Below are 15,592 nucleotides of genomic sequence, written 5' to 3'. Positions count from 1 at the left end.
GCTGCCCAAAGACCAGAGTACTTTTTGCGATTCGGGACTGCGTCGCTTTAACAGACAATTGCGCAGTCGTGCGACGTGGCTCCCAAACAAAATTGGCGTCCTTTTTTTCCCACAAATAGAGCTTTCTTTTGGTGGTATTTGATCACCTCTGCGTTTTTTATTTTTTGCGCTATAAACAAAAATAGAGCGACAATTTTGAAAAAAATGAATATTTTTTACTTTTTGCTGTAATAAATATCCCCCAAAAATATATAAAAAAACATTTTTTTTCCTCAGTTTAGGCCGATACGTATTCTTCTACATATTTTTCGTAAAAAAAATCGCAATAAGCATTTATTGATTGGTTTGCGCAAAAGTTATAGCGTTTACAAAATAGGGGGTATTTTTATGGCATTTTTATTAATATTTTTTTTACTAGTAATGGCGGCGATCAGTGATTTTTTTTTCGGTATTGCGACATTATGGCGGACACTTCGGACATTTTTGACACATTTTTGGGACCATTGGCATTTTTATAGCGATCAGTGCTATAAAAATGCATTAGATTACTATAAAAATGCCACTGGCAGTGAAGGGGTTAACACTAGGGGGCGGGGAAGGGGTTAAGTATGCCTGGGTGTGTTCTTACTGTGGGGGGGGGGGTGGCCTCACTAGGGGAAACACTGATTTTCTGTTCATACATTGTATGAACAGAAAATCAGCATTTCCCCTGCTGACAGGAACGAGAGCTGTGTGTTTACACACACAGCTCCCGGTCCCCGCTCTGTACCGAGCGATCGCGTGTGCCCGGCGGCGATCGCGCCCGCCGGGCACACGCACGGGAGTCGGGGGCGAGCGGGGAGCGCGCGCGCGCCTCCGGCGGCGCGCACGCGCACCCTAGTGGCGGCTATACGATAGGACGTATAGCTACGGGCTCTCGCCCAGGAGAGCCGACCTGCCGCCGTATAATGACGGTGCGCGGTCGGCTAGTGGTTAATCAAGTCTGGAACTTTGAAAAATAAACTGTTAAATGGAAATCAAGAAAGCAAGCGAAAGTACTTTGCTTCAATCTGATTTGCTCTCGAAAGCAGGTACATCCTTCACATTAAATGAAATTTTTAAGGTCTTTTTGGTGCGCCGCAAGAAAAAAAGTTTGAAAAACACTGGAGTAGAAGGAAACATTGTTCTACTTTTGGTTTTCTCCCTTTACTACTGTGATAGTAATGTTGTGCCACACCATCCTCCTCCGGCCAGCAGGGGGAGAGCTAAAGTCAAGCAAGCCCATAAACTTCATTACAGAGAGCTGGAAACGTAGAAAATTTACTCTTACCTGAAATTTTCTTTTCCTGTAGTCCGTAGGCGGCACACCATGGGTTAAGCCTTCCTTCTAACCCTAAAGGGAAGAAAACTAAAACTAGCAGTGAGACAAGTTAATTAAACAATTAAACATAATGAGTTCACCTGTCCGAAACCCATAAACCTCCCCCAAGAACACAGACACATGTATCTTATGCAGCAATAAAGTTATTTAATGGGAGGGTATACTTGTTCCGCCTACGGACTACAGGAAAAGAAAATTTCAGGTAAGAGTACATTTTCTACTTCCTGGGCGTCCTAAGGCGGCACACCATGGGACTTGCAAAGCAGTGCAAGAAAGAAAGGGAGGGACATCAATGGTTTATGGCACCTTGAAACACTCCTGAGCCAAAGGCCGATCCCTCAGACGATACTACATCGATTCTGTAGTGTCTTATGAACGTGTTCGGTGAAGCCCACGTAGCCGCCTTACAGATCTGGTCCATTGGAACATGATACCTCTCAGCCCAGGACACAGCTGTAGACCTTGTGGAGTGAGCTCTTAAGAGAAGAGGGGATTCTTTGTCTTCTAGAAAATAACAGTGCTTGATGGTGTCCCTTATCCATCTTGCTAGCGATGACTTACTCGCTTTTTTTCCCTTGTTTGGCCCTTGGAACTGTAGGAACAGGGCTTTGGACTGTCTAAACTCTGAGGTTCTTTGTAAATAAGTAGAGATGGTTCTTTTTACATCCAAGAGGTGTAGGTCGTCTTCAGACTCATCATCAAACACAGGCAATATGATTTCCTGATTGATATTAGTGGTCGTGGAGACTTTGGGAAGGAAACCCGGCATAGTGTTTAGTACAACTGCATCCGATAGTAACCTGAGATAGGGTTCTTTGGATGAGAGGGCTTGAAGCTCACTGATTCTTCTGGCGGATGTAATTGCCACTAGGAAGATACACTTGAAAGTCAGGAACTTCAAGGATGAATTTTCCAGAGGCTCGAAAGGAGGTGATGTTAGCCTCTTTAGTACTAAGGGTAAGCTCCAAGCTGGTAATGGCTTATGGAAGGACGGTCGCAATTTGTTAATCGCTCTGAAAAACCTGCTGACGAGAGGTGTTCTTGCAAAAATTCTGTTCAGGCAGGAGTTAATGGCGGTCAACTGCACTTTGAGTGTGTTTGGCTTCAAACCCTTTTGGAAGCCCTCTTGTATAAACTGCAAAAGGGATGCCACTTGCTCTGGAGAAGATGAACTCCTGGCGCACCAGGCCGAGTAGAGAGACCACACTCTACTGTAGACTTTCAGGGTAGCAGGTTTCCTAGATGCTAGAAGGGTAGCAATAACCTCCTGAGATAGGCCTTGAGCCGTCAAGGCTCTGAGTTCAAATTCCATGCCGCAAGCTGGAGTCTCTCGAGGTCTGGATGGAGCATCCCCGATTGAAGAAGAAGGTCCTTCTGGATGGGTATCTTCCAGACCTGATTCTTTGCCATATTCAAGGCTAGCGGGAACCATGCCCTCTTTGGCCAAAATGGCAGGATTGCTACTGCTCTCACCTTCTCGTCCCAAACTTTCTGCAGCACTTTCGGGATCAATGGAATCGGGGGAAAGATATAGATGAAAAACTTCTTCCAGCTTATTGACAGAGCGTCTATTGCTAGCAGGTTCCCCACTCTGGATAGGGAGCAGAACTGGGGAAGCTTCTTGTTCTGAGAGTTGGCCATAGCATCCAATTCTGGCAGACCCCACATAGACGTGATCTTCCTGAAGACCAGAGGGTTCAGCTCCCACTCTCCCGGGCCGATCGAATTTCTGCTGAGCCAATCCGCTCTCACATTGTCCACTCCTCTGATGTGGATGGCCGTTAGGGAAAGGAGGTTCTGCATGGAGGGGCTTTGTGTTCCCCCCTGTTTGTTCAGGTAGAATACTGCAGCTAAGTTGTCTGATTGTACCTGAACAGCCTTGTGGAGAACCTTGGACTTGAAATGGATGAGCGCTTTCCTGATCGCCGTGAGCTCTTTCAAGTTTGATGACATTTGAAGCTCCTTCTGTGACCAGGCTTCTTGTACCCAATGATCCTCTACATGGGCACCCCAGGCTAAGCCTGAGGCATCCGAGGTGAGGACCGTCTGAATCGGAGTCTTGAGAGATCTGCCCTGCAGGAAGCGTTGAGGGTGCATCCACCAAAGGAGATCCTTCTTCACTGCAAGAGAAATGTTGATAGTCCTCTCCAAAGAGTCCCGGCTCTTGTCCCACTGGGTCAAAATGCAGTTCTGTAGCATCCTGAAATGAGCCCTGGCCCATGGAACAGCTTCTAGGGATGATGTCATCATTCCTAGTACACTCATCGCCTTCCTCACTGAGCAGTGATCGGTTTGCAGGAGATCTTGCACCGCCTGTTGAAGATTGGTAGCCCTCTGATCTGAAAGGAACAACTTCATTTGAAGGGTGTCTATTGTGAACCCGAGGTAGGGAATGACTGGAGTAGGGTTCAGAGAAGACTTTTTCACGTTCACTATGAAACCGTGGGTGTCCAGCATTTGAAGAGTCTTGTGAAGATGTTGCTTCAACATGACTTCTGAGGGGGCTCTGACTAGCCAGTCGTCTAGATAGGGTGTCACACATACCCCCTGTAGCCGCAGAGCTGCAGTCAGGACCACCACCACTTTTGTAAAAACTCGAGGTGCCGAGGTAATGCCAAATGGTAGGCATGTGAACTGAAGATGGAGAATCTGGTGATTGAAGAGGAGAGCGATCCGTAGATATTTCCTGTGTGCTTTGAGAATAGGGACGTGCAGGTATGCGTCCTGAAGGTCGACTGACGCTAGGAAGTCTCTTTTTTCTACGTTCGCTATGGCAGACCAGATTGACTCCATCCTGAATTTGCGTTTGACAAAAAACTGATTTAAATAAGACAGGTCTATTACTAGCCTCCATCCTCCTGAGGCTTTGGGTACTGGAAATATCGGGGAGTAGAGACCTTGGAATTTCTCTTGATCTGGAACTTTTTCTAGAGAGTACCCTCTTGTGACGATGTCTGTCACCCAGGAGTCCAACGACGTCTTTTGCCAGACCTGTGAAAAAAACCTCAGCCTGCCACCCACTGGAGGAGAGGCGCTGATGGTGTCAGGATTCTTTGGGCTTATTGAAGGGCTGCTTCTTGGCTGCCGCTGAATCTTGCCTTTTCTTATAGTAGGACCTTCTGCCCCGAAAAGAATAGTTCCTCTTTGGGGAGTATTTGGATCTCCCATAAAACGGCTTACTAGACTTTTTCTTCTCTAAGGGAAAGGCAGCGTCTTTTTCCTCATTGTAAGATTTGAATATATCTTTCAGATGAGGGCCAAACATGGATGAAGGATGAAAAGGCATGTTAACAAAACTAAACTTTGATGACATGTCACCCATCCATTGCCTTATCCAAAGCGCCCTCCTGGGTGCATTGGATAAAGCGAGGGATCTGGATGAAAACTTTAGAACATCCACAGGAGCATCACATAAAAACTCTGCGGCAGACTTCATCATGTCAATCCCTTTCAATAAAGAGTCTCTGGACACCCCCTCTTCTATATCCTGAGATAAATGACTCAGCCAGATCCTTAGAGCTCTAGCTACCGGAACTGAGGATGCCGCAATTTTGGAGGTGGAAGCTGCAGCTAGGTAATTCTTTTTAGCCAAGCTATCTGCCTTGCGCTCTAATGGGTTGGACAATCTGGAGGATTCGTCTGAGGGGAATAGAGACTTTTTGACCATCCGGGCAGCCGCCAGATCAAGCTTAGGTGGATTTTCCCACTCAGATGAATTTTTGGGGTCCAACCTATGAATGAATGAATGAAAAACTTATATAGCGCGGTACATGCGAACTGAATCGCCTCTGGGCGCTAGTTGTTCGTGTCTCAATGACATCAAAAGAGCAGAGTTTTAATCTGTCTTCTGAAAGTCAGGTGGTTTTCCTCCAACCGAATGCTGGTTGGTAAAGTGTTCCATAGTCTGGGACCTTGAAAAGCAAACCTTCTTTCTCCTTTGGACTTGTATTTGGTTTTTGGTACCTTGACCAGATTTTGGTCGGTGGATCGCAGAACGCGATTGCAATTGTGTGGTTCTATCTTGTCGCAAAGATATTGCGGAGCCTTCCCATGGATGCACTTATGTGTCAGGCAGAGTGCTTTAAATGCAATTCTGTCTTTTACTGGCAACCAGTGAAGGGTTCTCAGCGAAGGTGAGATTGATTCCCATGTTTTTTTCCCAGTCACCACGACTGCTACGTCTTCTTTGGGGATAAATGGAATAAGTCTGCGTAGTAGGCACAACAGATGGTGCGATCCGCTGACTACTGACCCTATTTGAGCGTCCATTGTCATGAAGGCGTCGAAAATGACTCCTAGACTTTTGACTTTGGAGCTAGGGGTGATGATTTGGCCCAGAATAGGCGGCGGTGTCCAGATTGTTGCCAGTTGACTCTTTCGGCTGGCGTGAAACATAAGAAGTTCTGTTTTGGAACTGTTGAGTTTAAGATAACTCTTAGTCATCCAGTTTTCTATCGAAGAGAGACATTTCTCTAAACTGAGATGATGATCCATTTTGTTGCAGATGCGAAAATACAGTTGCGTATCGTCTGCATAAGAGTGATAGAGTAGTTCTTGGCTACTGATAATATCAAAGAGAGGGCGAAGATAGATGTTGAACAGCACCGGTGACAAGGGGGATCCTTGGGGGACTCCACATGGCACCGTGCGCTTTTCCGACGTGAAAGATCCAAGTTTCACTGTTTGTGATCGGTTTTCAAGAAAGGAGGAAAACCGTGGTAAATCACCTTCTGCGACTTTGGCTACCTCGGCCAGTGGCATCAGTAACATTTTGTGGTCTACTGTGTCAAAGGCTGCGCTTAGGTCCAGCAGAACCAGGAGACAGGATTCTCGTTCGTCTGCGGCCTCGAGGGCATCATCCCATATTTTGAGTAAGGCCGTTTTTGTCCCGTGTCCGGGACGGAAACCTGATTGAAATCGATCATGTAGATTGTGGGTATCTAGATGCTGTTGCAGCTGTTGTACCACTATTTTCTCCATTATCTTGGAGAGAACGTTTAGGCCTGTTATGGGGCGGCGGTGGGTTGGGTCCTTGGGATCCAGGTTAGGTTTTTTGAAGATGGGCTGGATTATGCCCTCTTTCAACAGGGAGGGCACTATACCTTCCTTAAATGACTGGTTTATAAGCTGTGTGATGGATGGTGCCAGGATGTCGGCACATTCCTTCAGCAGTTTGGTGGGGATGATATCATTGGGTGCTGTGCTGTTCCGCAAGGCACCAATGATATTTTTTGTGGTATCGATGGAGATCGGTTCTAGAGTGAACTTTGTTGATTGTAGAAAGTTTCTCTGGGTGTTTTGTGGTTGATTGAAGGGGGGGTTTAGGGGGGTATTGTTTTGCAGAATGCTTTCCCGGATTCTTTCAATTTTGTTGATGAAGAAATCCGATAGTTCATTACAGAACTCTTGGGTGTCTGAATTGGGGACCTATAAGTAGTTTTAAAGCGGGCCCGCGCATCAGATTTTCTATCAGGGTTGGCCCAGTCCTTCTTGAACCAGTCACTCAGAATGGGGTGAGAAGGCAGTCTCATATCTGGGATCTGTGGAAAATAGTACAACTGATCCTTTTTTGATCTAGTCGATACGTCTTTGGAAGACTCTATAGTGTCCTTTACTGCAGACGGTAATTTGGGAATTTTATGCTTGGGCAACAAGTACAAGTCGTCATCCAGATCATCAAACACTATCTCCGGACTGGATGAGGAGGCACTACATTCCCCAGATGAGGAGTCGGATGGAGCAGGGGACACATCTCTGAAAACTCTCTCTCTTCTTGAGGACCAGGGAGTCTTTAAGCTCTTTGAACGTGTTACACATTTCTCCTTTAAACCATGATAGGAAAGAACTGGCGTTATCAGATTGATTCAGACAAGATTCACAAGTGTCCCTTGTACATGATTCTGGTAGGGGTTGTTCACACTTCTTGCACAAGTTGTGTCTAGACTTTCTCGTGGCTTTTCCAGAGGGAGCCATCTGGGAAAACAGAGAACACAAAAGGGCCCCCACCTAAGTAATATGAGCTTCTGCAGATAACATAAGAAAAGGAACATGAAAGAATCTCCTACCTCTGACCGGCCAAGGGATCTGCTGCCTAGGCTGAGTGCAGCCATTTGCAGATCCCGCCGGTCAGAAATAGCCTGGAGATCCGGACCGGAAGTGACGCGGCAGAGTACTGGGGAACCCCATACGCCAGACCCAGCCGCCCATACTGGAGTCCCCCATGTTAATGCTGCGAGCGGAGGAAACGCTACTGTAACCTTATGCACTCAAGCCGACCACCGGCGCTTACCGCTTGCCTTCTCCATCCGGTCCTAGACGCGAACTCCGGAACTTCCGGAAGTGCGTCACACGTCTGCGCGGTCCTCTCCGGCGATTTCCGGTACTGCGGCGTGCAGACATCCCCGGCGTCCATCTAACCGATCATTGAACGGGAAATACATGGCGGCCTCCTCAGGATTAACGTCCTATACTGCCGGACCAGGGGATGTCGGGGTGCAGGCTGAGGGACCGAGGATAGCACCCGGTATACGGCCGCCCCTAAGCTCAGGGACCCAGAAGCACCGGGTGTGAGCCACTTGCATCAGAAAGAAAAAAATAAATACATGTGTCTTGGGGGAGGTTTATGGGTTTCGGACAGGTGAACTCATTATGTTTAATTGTTTAATTAACTTGTTTCACTGCTAGTTTTAGTTTTCTTCCCTTTAGGGTTAGAAGGAAGGCTTAACCCATGGTGTGCCGCCTTAGGACGCCCAGGAAATGGAAATTGTAGTCGTCTGAGATTGCAGCCATGTAATGGGTTATAGACTCCTTGCACCACCAGCCCCAATAGACTGTGCAGTGGGAGGAGCGAGAGAGGGGTTTTGAGCGAGCTGCATGGGAAAACATGCTCTCTTGGCACATACATGCACACGTACCAGTGTACTCATCTGTCAGCAGGAGGCCAAGCCAGTGAGACTTGAGTCCTAGGCTGGGAGCAAAAACACCAGAGGCAGGACAGCACAGCTCACATTGCTACCTTTACACCATGGCCTTTCACTCTTTTTTTTTTTACTGCTTGAAACTACAGAGTCTTCCGGATTCCCCCCTTTTCCCTACTACTCCTGCTCTTATTCGTTCTCCTGCTTACCTATTCTTTTTTCCCCCTCCTATTTCTCTTTTCCCGTTCTCTTTCCCCCTTTCCCTTTTTTTTTTCTTTTCTTTCCTTATGCTTCCTTCCTTTATTTTCTGTTCCTCTCACTTCCTCAGGCCTCCAGGTCTACGCCTGGGTCATATAGTCGAAAGGTTAGCATTGATTATTGTTTTGTATTCTCTATAATTATCTCCATGGTATTGATGCTATGAGCAGACGCTGTAATCATACGCCTGCATGGACACTCCCTATTCATACCCTGTAAGTAGCGAGTTTTAGGATGTTGTATCTCTGGAAGGGGGCATTCATCCCTTGCTTACTACAGGGTGGGCCATTTATATGGATACACCTTAATACAATGGGAATGGTTGGTGATATTAACTTCCTGTTTGTGGCACATAAGTATATGTTAGGGGGGAAACTTTTCAAGATGGGTGGTGACCATGGCGGCCATTTTGAAGTCAGCCATTTTGAATCCAACTTTTGTTTTTTCAATAGGAAGAGGGTCATGTGACACATCACACTTATTCGGAATTTCACAAGAAAAACAATGGTGTGCTTGGTTTTAACGTAACTATATTCTTTCATGAGTTATTTACAAGTTTCTCTTTGTTTACAGCCATTGACATGTCGCCGAGGTTAACACGTGCGGAGCGGATAGAAATTGTGTAGATGTCTGGTGAACGCAGTAACCGGGTCATTGCAGCAGATTTCAATGCAAGACAGCCTAGGAGACCACCCATCTTCCATGCTACAATTAGCAAACTGCCTTCTAAATTTCGTGGACGCATGAAATCTATCACTAATGAAGAAACATCAGTGGCTGTGGCTGTCCTAGCTTCATTCAGCAAGAGCCCACAGCGTAGCACTCGCCGCATGTCACTGGAGAGCACATTAAACACATTTTATAAGTGGTCAGAAACTTGTAAATAACTCATGAAAGAATAAAGTTACGTTAAAATCAAGCACACCATTGTTTTTCTTGTGAAATTCCGAGTAAGTTTGATGTGTCACATGACCGTCTTCCTATTGAAAAAACAAAAGTTGGATTCAAAATGGCCAATTTTAAAATGGTCACCACCCATCTTGAAAAGTTTCCCCCCTCACATATACTAATGTGCCACAAACAGGAAGTTAATATCACCAACCATTCCCATTTTATTAAGGTGTATCCATATAAATGGCCCACCCTGTATATTGATTTTCACATTGACGTACTATCACATTCCTTTTGTTTGTCTTTCTTTTTGTTTATTTGATATCTTGAATGCGATGTGCTGTACTGTGGAAGTGATTGTTATTAATAAAAACCTTTGTACAAGAAACTACAGAGGGTTCAAAAACAGTACGAGAGTACGAGTGGGTCCCTTCCACCGCGATTGTCTGTCTAAATCTCCTGGCAATTGGTAAGAGGGCTGTCTGCCCGTCTTTGACACGGTCAGCAGAACTGATCCACTGAGAGCAGGATATCTAGCGCACCAGATTTATACTGTACCTATATCAGATCCATGCTGCACCTTTACCAGATCTGCATCGCACCTATACCGATTTCCTAGTGAACCAATACCAACTTTACACCGCACTTATACCAACTCTATGTCATGGTTATACCGAACTGCCACCCGCTCTGGCCCGCATTTACATCACCCTATGCCAAAACCGTACTGCACCTTACCACATCTTACCTGCAGGTTTAATAAGAACATCATTAAGTGCACCAACCCTTCTTAAAGGACTCCAACGATAGCTGGCAAAAGAACAACCCATAGGACTGCCCCTGCCAATCCCCATCATTCTCTCTTACCCTTCTTACCATTTTAAATACTCTGGCCCAGATTCTTAAAGAAGTTACGCCGGCGTATCTCGAGATGCGCGGCATAAGTGTATATATACGCCGGCGTATCTATGCGCCGTACCCACAGAACCAGATACGCCTGAAAATAGGCTTCTTCCGACCGACCTAACTTTTCTACACCGGCGTAGCGTGGGCACATATTTACGCTGGGCGCATCTTGCGCTCCCATTGATTTCCTATTCAAATATGTAAATGAGGGAGATACGCCGATTTCCGAACGTACGTGCGTCGGACGAAGGCTACGCGCGGTGCGTGTAAGACATACGTCCGGCCTAAAGTTACCCCTCATAAAGCAGGGGTAACTTTGCACCAGACATGCGCAAGTCAGCTGGAGAGCAACTACAGCAGCACTGTTATGGACGAGCTGAGCAACCACACTTGCAGGACAACACATCTGTATGCCAACATGCCAGGGGCAGGCATGGTCAGTAGAAGGAGGAGGGCACGGGAGAGGATATACCGAACGCGCATGAACGTCTTTGGCATGGGGGATTCGGAGGTGTATCGCATCTTCAGATTCAACACTGCTGCCATCCTGGAATTAGCCACAACCCTGCATGATGAAATCACCAGCCAGGCACACCGCTCACATGCAGTGCAGCCACTGGTCAAGGTACTGGCAACACTGCATTTCCTCGCCAGTGGATCATTCCAGCGTACAAGTGGAGTAGTGGCTGGGATGTCACAAACCAACATGAGCAGATGTGTGCACCAGGTTGTCCCCGCAATCCTCACACGCATGTCCAACCACATTATCAGACCCACCCAGGAGCACCTGCGGCAGAAGGCAATGAAGGATTTCTTCAGTTTTGCACCGTGGGGGCCATTGATTGCCCACATGTGGCACTACGCCCCCCCGTACCACAAAGCACATATACCGCAATCGTAAGCATTGGCATTCCATCAACGTACAGGTGATAGTCGATGGCCAAGGCCTCATATGGCACGTCCGTGCCAAACACCCAGGGGCCAGCCACGACAGCTACATATACCGTTAAAGCACCATCCCAACGGAATTCGAACAAAACGTGTATGGGGACAGCTGGCTGGTTGGTAAGTAACATGGGAGTCAGGCATGACTGTCAGACCCCATGATGCAGACATCACGAGGGGCACATGCACAACTAACATCCTCCTGTCTTTTCCCTTCCAGGTGACTCTGCATATGCACTTGGGCCCCATCTCAAAATTGGGCGCATTTGCTATGAGAATACGGAGCTTACCTCTCTAACTTACGTCGGCGTAACGCATATGAGATGCGCCGATCTACGTGAATCTGGGCCTAAGTGTACACCCCGGTTTAGGTTTAAGCCTAGCATAGTTGCCATCAATGAACTCTGGGGCCTTGTACACACGACCGAACATGTCCGCTGAAACTGGTCCGTCGGACCAGTTTCCGCGGACATGTTCGGTCGTGTGTAGGGCCGACCAGACAGTTTCCCGGCCTAGCGGACAGGTTTCCAGCGGACAAAAGTTTCTTAGCATGCTAAGAAACTTGTCCGCTGGAAGCCTGTCCGTCGGACATGTCCGATGGTCAGTACGACTCATCGGACATGTCCGCTGGCCCGAAATCCCACGCATGTGTCGAAGTGATTCGACGCATGCGTGGAAGCAGTGAACTTCCTGGTGCGCGCACGTCGCGGCGTCATCGTCGCCACCACGTCACCGCGTATTCTGTCCACGGGGAATTTGGTCTGATGGTGTGTACAACCATCAGACCAAATGATCCCAGCGGACATGTCCGATGAAAACGGTCCGTGGACCGTTTTCATCGGACATGTCTGGTCTTCTGTATGCGGCCTGGCAGTATAGTTCCTGTGTTTGATAGATCAAGTTTGACCAATGCTTGTGTGGATGTTAAATGTTACCTTATGCCCAACCCTTATGCCGCGTACACACGATCATTTTTCGGCATGAAAAAAAACTAAGTTTTTAAAAACGTAATTTAAAATGATCGTGTGTGGGCTGCACATCGTTTTTCATCTTCTGAAAAACAAAAAAACAAAATTTGAACATGCTGCATTTTTTAACGTAGTTTTAAACTATATCGTTTTTCGGGTAGTAAAAAATGATCGTGTGTGGGCTAAAACGACGTTTTAAACCCGCGCATGCTCAGAAGCAAGTTATGAGACGGGAGCGCTCGTTCTGGTAAAACTACCGTTCATAATGGAGTAAGCACATTCATCACGCTGTAACAGACAGAAAAGCGCGAATCGTCTTTTACTAACAAGGAATCAGCTAAAGCAGCCCAAAGGCGAATAGAACTTCCCCTTTAGAGTGCCGTCGTACGTGTTGTATGTCACCGCGCTTTGTTCATAATTTTTCAAAAACGATGGTGTGTGGGCAACGTCGTTTTTAATGATGAAGTTGGAAAAAGGTCGTTTTTTGGACATGCTGAAAAACAACGTTTGTTTTCATGCCAAAAAATGATCGTTAGGCTCCATGCACACTGAAGCTCATAAACTGCAGTTTATTGGCGTTTTTTTTAAAAGCCCATAAACTGCACTCTATTTTAACCTATGTGTCCATGCACATGGACGTTTTTTTGCGTTAATGAGCAGTGGAGATTATTGGATTTTTTTCAGAATGCCCGATAATTGAGTTCAAAGTGCAGTTTTTCGGCCAAAAAAATGCAAAAAAAACGCATAACACCGAAAACGCTAATAAACGCTCAAAAACGCAGCTCGCCAGCTTTTTTTTATCGTTTTTTTATCCATTGAAAAAAATAAATAAAAAAAAGGCTAAAAAAAAACGCTAAAAAACATTGAAAGCCTCCCTGCAAAGCTACTGGCGTTTTTTATAGTTTTTTTTTAGCTTCCAGTGTGCATAGAGCCTTACTGTTAGTCACCTTGTATGCTAAACTGTGTCACCTCCATTGTTGTTTATTTTTTGCTTACCTGGTTATTAACCTTATTAAGTGACAATATATTAAGTTTATCTCTACTGGTTTGGTGCCTGTTTCTTCATATAGCACTACTATGGGGAACCAAGTATCCCTTTCAGTAATTTACTGTATTGGGCATTAGTACATTCAACCTGGTGCGTGAGGGGCTGATTTTCTTAAAAAGTGCAAGGCAAAAAACAGAGGATCCGTCCTATGCAGCGGCTCCTACGGAGGTAGAACTATATGAAAATTTTGTATGTCCCTCTTGTATGCCAATCTAAGAGAAACAGTCTGAAAGGCAATGCCCTCTGCTGTATTTACTCTTTAATAGAACCATATAACAATACTCAGGGCTGCCATCAGGGGGGTACAGGCATTACACCTGTAAGGGGCCCGATGGTCCCCAGGGGGCCGACTGGCCCCCTCCCGTTTTTTTTTTTTTGCATTGCACCTGTAACGGGCCTAATGGTCCCTAGGGCCCCTTACAGGTGTGGCTGGTGTCCCCCCCCCCCTTATCATCTTGCATCAGGAGAGAAGAGAATACACTTGTTTTTTTCCATTAGCACCCCCCCCCCCCCCCCCGTTCTCTGCTCCAGGGGGCCCCTGCCTAAAGCTGAGTAAGGGGCCCCAAAATTTGTGATGGCTGCCCTGACAATACTATTTCATGGGTGCAATTTGTAATAAATTGGTTGTAAAGGCTAAAGGTTTTTAACACATTAATGCATTCTTAGCATTAAAGTGGAGTTCCACCCATAAATATAACATTACATCAGTAGTTTTAAAAAAATGTCATTAGTCCTTTAAGAATTTTTTTTTTTTTTTTTTTAGATGCCTTCAAAGTGTTGTTGCTAGGCAGAATAGTTAATCTTCCCACTTCCTGCACCTAGGTGCTTAAGCTTCCTAACCTACACCGCACAGACTCCTGGGAATGTAGTGGGTGTAACTTTCCAGGAGTCTGTGCACTCCCCAGTCTCGAAGAATCATGTGACTTGGACAGTACAGGTGCTGAAACCTGATCTGAAACCTATTACACTGCTTGTGCAGCACTGAGCATGTGCGAGATCTGCAAGGCTGAAATCCAGGAAGTCATACAGTCTGGCTTCATGATGCCCACACTTAAGATGGCCCCAGTCAATTTCAATTTTATAAAGTGTCTAAATGCTGTAACAACCTAACAAAATGGACCTTAGTTTACAGACTAACTTTACTAGAATACATTAAGCTTGTGTATTACTGGGGAATTTATATTTAAAAAGTGAAATTGTGGCCGGAACTCCGCTTTAAGGCAAAAAAAATCTTCCATGGTCAGCACCCCCCAGTGCCCCTCTAAATACTTCATTGGGCTAGATTTCGATCCAGCGCAGCGCCCGTGAACAGCAGCGTTGCTTTCTCTCTCCTCACAGGAGCCCATTGGCAACTGCTGCTATCAATCAACCCCTGTGAGGAGGAAGAGGGGGGGCAGAGCTGAGCCAAGCCACACTGTGTGTCTCAATACACACACACAGCCCAGCTCCAGATCAAGCCTGTACTAGTGCCCTCATTGCAAGCAGCACTCAGAAAGGAGGAGGAGTTGGGAGCACCAGCAGGGGACCCCAGAAATGGAGGTTTGGGGCTGCACTGTGCAAAACCATTGCACAGAGCAGGTAAGTATAAACATCATTCTCTTAAAAAAAATAAACCTTTACAATCACTTTAAATATTTTATTGTAAAAAAAACATTTTTAAAAGACATTGGGGGTTATTTACGAAAGGCAAGTGGAAGTGCAGTAAATTTAGATCAGAGCGGGACATGCAAGGAAAATAAAAAGCAGCATTTTAGCTGGCACATGATTGGGTAATAAAATCAGCAGAGTTTCCCCTCATTTCAGATTTACCCCTCAGATTTAGGCTGCATTCACACCTAGGCGTACAAAATCGCGGCGTTTTGTCCCGCGAATTGCGGCGACAAATTGCGGCGTTTTGTACCGCGATTTGCGGCGACAAAACGCCGCGATTGTGAATTTTATCATCCTGGAGGGATGATAAAACATGCACCTCTATGCCGAACGCCGAAAGCCGCCTGAAAAAAAGGTCCGGGACTTGTTTTCAGGCGGCAGGCGTACGGCGTTCGGCGTTCGGCGTGGAGATGTGAACCATCTCCATAGAGGTGCATGTTAAATCATCCCTCCAGCGTCTCAGGGCTGCAGCGGCGTCACACTACAGGCGTATATACACCTAGGTGTGAACGGGGGCTTACAGCAACTGCACTTCCAAGCGCACTTTCAAGTGCACTTGCAGTGCACTTGTAGTGCAAAGTGTATTTTCCTTTCATAAATAACCCCCATTGTATTACACAGTTTAAAATGCATACATAATAAATGAAAA

This window comes from Rana temporaria, chromosome 1, assembly GCF_905171775.1.
Source record: "Rana temporaria chromosome 1, aRanTem1.1, whole genome shotgun sequence".
In the NCBI taxonomy this organism is placed as follows: domain Eukaryota; kingdom Metazoa; phylum Chordata; class Amphibia; order Anura; family Ranidae; genus Rana; species Rana temporaria.
The sequence above is the reverse complement of the archived record's forward strand: the minus strand, read 5'-3'. Positions refer to the sequence as shown.